Below are 4599 nucleotides of genomic sequence, written 5' to 3'. Positions count from 1 at the left end.
AAAAAAATAGTCTTTTAGAAATCAGTGTTTTAATGATGAATAATTTTGACCAATTAAAGTTTAGACTAATTGCTATGGTGATTTTGGAAAAGAATGAAGCTAATGAGTTTCTGAATGTCAACTGCAATTTTTGAGTACTTTTAATTTGAAATCTTTTTATCTAATGGACAAAGCACTGAAGACTCCCTCTAAATGTATTCAAACTGCATTTTGGTTTTTACAGCTGTATTTTAGTATAGGAATTATATTTTACTATAATATCCAGTCAGTTTTTTGGAAGTATAGTCTTAGAAGGTCTCCTTTAGGAGTGTCAAATCATATGATCTTTTAGATTCCAAAAATAACTGTGCTCAACATTGCACAGGATAAGAATCTGGCCTGATATATTAATCCTATGATCTAGAGGAAAATAGTCAACCGATTGCTTGACCTAGCAAATCATTCAGATAACTCTGCTAGGAGCATTGGCCCTGCCATTTTTTTTAACATAAATTTTTGATTCATATCAATTTTCACTGAAGGAAACTTTGAGGAGAATGCCTAAAGATTCTGAATTCACTATAGTTTAAATGTCTGTCTCAGGTAGATAGAAGGCAATCCTTTTATTTCTTCTTTTTTGCAGAGGCAAGTAGGCAAAATAATAACAGTGATATTTTGTCTTTTCCTTCTTGCTTTTCTAGATATTAATTACTATAAATGTAAAAATATAGCACAACTACCTATACATTTAAATCTACTTCTGTCTAGACATTTACCTGAAGATCAATAGTTAGAAATCCATACAAATGATGTGCGTACATAAATAATTGGTGTTTATCCTCACACTTTAGGATTTTGCAGTTCATTTGTTAGTATTGATGTCTACAGAGAAAGGAGTGAAATGACACTACAAAGTCTAATGCACCAATCACATGAGCCCAATCATACATAGGAAAGAAGTAACAAGCTGATTGTCCTCGTTTTCCTGCCTGCATTTTCCCTTCTTGTTTTTTTAGTACCAAGGTAATATTTGATATCAGAGGGAAATGCACCAAACTATAAACATGAAAAGGAAAAAAAAAGGGCATCAAACCAAGGGTGACTTTCTGTGTCTGATTTCAGATTCACCCTGCCAATTATTTCAGGCCCAGGAAACTCAGAGACACAAAGTTCGCCTACTTCTACATTATTTTCCCTTTAGTTGTCAGGATGTCAGACAACATGAAAATAAACACAATATACATATATATGTATATATATGCAATATTTTATTTAGTTAATGGTTTATTTGTTCAACATTTGCTAAATCAAACTGCTGTAGAAAAATACCTGCCTTGTGATTTTGCTTTCTTTCTCTACCCTACAGCTGAAAACCTAACGAGAAATACTACTAGTTCTGAGGCTTTTAGTTGACATACTTTGGTGGACTGGTTTAAGAGCTTTGACATTTTCCTGTCTAGCCCAGGGGCACTGATCTATGAAACAAACTTTGCTTAAGATATATACATACACAATACAATTAGTTTAGCTCAGCGCTAGAAGGCATTAAATTTAACAAATGATATGTAGCTAATGGCCCTTATTATCTACAGATCTATTAAGATCAATTATATCTAATTGTCTTTTACTATAAAGATTCATGTACTTTTTCCTCCATCAGTATTTGAGGTGAATATACAAGTTTTAAGGAAGAAATAGTACCCTTCTCCAGTGGTAGCTGGCCATCAGAGCAATAGTACACTGAAATGATACCTCTGGGATTTCTCAACATAGCAGCTCAGTATATAGAAAAATATTCAAAACATTTTTCTGTAAACATTTAAATAATTTTTAAATATTATACCATAAGTATCTGAATGATAATTTTATATTTGAGAAAAAGAAGAACTTCAAAGATTTTACAGACAAGCGTCTTCCTTTGACTTAAGAGAAACAAGGCTCTGAGAGATGAAATGACTTGTCCAAGGTCAAACCTTGAGCTCCTGAAGGAGCCAGAAATAGAAAACAAAGACTTCTGGTATGAGATGGATTCATCAGGCTAACTCCTGCTGAGATGTCAGAATGTTTTCATTGTCTTTTAAAAATCTTACTTTATTCCCAGCAGTTTATGTTTATAAAATCAATCTTTAATGGATTATTTCCTCACCAACTCTCTGAAATACAAACTTTTATTTGCAAACTGCAGGATTTTCTTTTAAATAAAAAAAGTACTTTCTGTTGAAGACTTAAGGGTTTTCTACATTATGAAAGAGTAACTTCGCCCTTAGGCGTCCCGCGTCCATCTATTCCTCATTTCTGGTAGCCGCATTCTTGACTGGCGTCAGAAAAATGGCTACAAACTTCCTAGTACATGAGAAGATCTGGCTCGATAAATTCAAATATGAAGATACAGAAAGGAAATTCTACGAGCAGATGAATGGGCCTGTGGCCAGCGCCTCCCGCCAGAGCTCGGCCCCAGGGGAAACCACAGCGAGCTCGTCCTCCGGATCGCCAGCCTGGAAGTGGAGAACCAGAGCCTGCGCGGCGTGGTGCAGGAGCTGCAGCAGGCCGTCTCCAACCTGGAGGCCCGGCTGAACATGCTGGAGAAGAGAGAAGAGCTCTCCCGGCCATGGTCCACAGTCCTGCAGACGCAGCACGTGTCTCCCATGCGCCGAGTGGAGCACCCCACCCCCCCAACTACGTCTCCGGCCAAGAAGCAGAGGATAACGAGGACGATGACATTGATCTGTTGGCAGCGACAATAAGGAGGAAGACAAGGAGGCAAGGCGGCTGCGGGAGGAGCGGCTGCGGCTGTACGCCAAGAAGGCCAAGAATCCCTCGCTGGTGGCCAAGTCCTCCATCCTGCTGGACATCAAGCCTTGGGGCAATGAGACGGACATGACCCAGCTGGAGGCATGCGTGCGCTCCATCCAGCTGGATGGGCTGGTGAGCGGGACCTCCAAGCTGGTGCCCGTGGGCTATGGTATCGGGAAGATGCAGATTCAGTGTGTGGTGGAGGACGACAAGGTGGGGACAGACTTGCTGAAGGAGGAGATCACCAAGTTTGAGGAGCATGTGCAGAGTGTCGACATCGCAGCTTTGAACAAGATCTGAACCCTGAATGTGTGTGTGAGGCGCTGCCACGATTAAAAACAGACCGGCAAAAAAAAAAAAAAGAAAAGAAAGAATAACTTCGAATTTGGAAATTTATTTTAGACATTTAGAAATATTTGTTGGCTTATATGTCACTTGAAACTTAATTTGCCATTCAAGATGTTCATTCATTTAGGAGCACTTCATTAATTTCAGAAGTTTCGCCAGGTGCAATGTGTAATCCCAGCACTTTGGGAGGCTGAGGTGGGTGAATCACTTGAGCCCAGGAGTTAGAGATCAGCTTGGGCAACGTGGACCCTCTCTCTACTAAAAATAACCAGGCGTGGTGGCTGCGCCTGTAGTCCCAATTACTTGGGAGGTTGAGGTGAGAGGATGGCTTGAGCTAGGAGGTGGAGGTTGCAGTGAGTGAGCTGAGATCGTTCCACTGCACTCCGGCTTAGGTGACAGAGTGAGACCCCGTCCCCCCCCAAAAAAAAAAAAAAGAAAAGAAAACCAAAAAACCGAAGTTTACATTCACGAATGAAACATTGGTGTCTGTTTTTTTCTCCCTCTCCTTTTTAACGTCCAGTTTGTATTTGGTAAGAAGTAGAAGATTAAAAACTTTGTTGGGGGGACAGATCTTTTAAAAATAAGGAAGCAAATGACTATTCATCTTCTTCAGGTGTTTTTATAAAAGATTTAGAGAAGGAGTCCCAAATATGTACTTCTGTCAACTGACTGGGGCTCATTGGCTTGATTTGTGTAGTAGTGTTCTTTTTTTTTTTTTTTAAAGTGACCATCTTAACAAATATTATGTTTAATTTTGGAGGAGTATTTTGTTGATTATGTGGGAAATTTTGTCTAGTGATTTATCAGACACTAAGCAAATATTAATGCAAGTTAATTGAGAATATTGTCTGACACATTTTAGTGCTGCAAAATTTAAATTTTGATATTTTAAAATGCATTTATAGATGTAAATGTCTTATGATTTACTGAGAGTCTATAGTGAGTCTAATAAACACTACAGATTTAAAGATCAAACCATAGGAGATCAACAAGGCCATCAAAAGTTCCTCAGTTAACAAATATATTAATTGATCTTCCTATATGGCCCAATTTAATTGGTATTCTCTCTGTTACAGAGTAAGCAGTGAATTACATACATACACACACATGCATGCACACACACAAAACAAACTAGCCTAGTGTTCTATTGAGATATATGCACAAGTGATTGATTTAAACTGAATAATTGTCAGCCCCTTCCCTATGTAGAGTGTCTCTAGCCATTGTTCAGTGCCAGTAGCTGCTCTCCATGGAATACAGCTTTGTGTGGAAACCTCTAGTCTAAAAGTTACCATGATGATTTTTATCATGATCACAAAGCATTTAATTGCACAGAGCAATTTAGAAAACAGAGTCTAAGTCAAGACAGATAATAATCTAAGACAACACTGATGTGGGAAACAGAACATATACAAACAACAAAATAATAAGCAACGAATCATTATAAAGATAAAACTTGGTAGTTTAATTGTATTCCTG

At 38.3% G+C, this 4599-nt stretch overlaps 1 pseudogene across 1 annotated transcript; it reads left to right on the top strand.

The window, feature by feature from the left end:
- The first annotated feature begins 2307 nt into the window (after positions 1-2307).
- On the top strand, positions 2308-3100 carry LOC100596231 (annotated as a pseudogene). Its single transcript, XR_004027938.1, has one exon. The product of XR_004027938.1 is annotated as an elongation factor 1-delta-like (transcript).
- Positions 3101-4599: the final 1499 nt, after the last annotated feature.

The sequence above is a fragment of the Nomascus leucogenys genome, chromosome 3, assembly GCF_006542625.1.
Source record: "Nomascus leucogenys isolate Asia chromosome 3, Asia_NLE_v1, whole genome shotgun sequence".
NCBI lineage: Eukaryota > Metazoa > Chordata > Mammalia > Primates > Hylobatidae > Nomascus > Nomascus leucogenys.
Note: the sequence above shows the minus strand (reverse complement) of the source record. Positions and strands in the feature narration are given on the sequence as shown.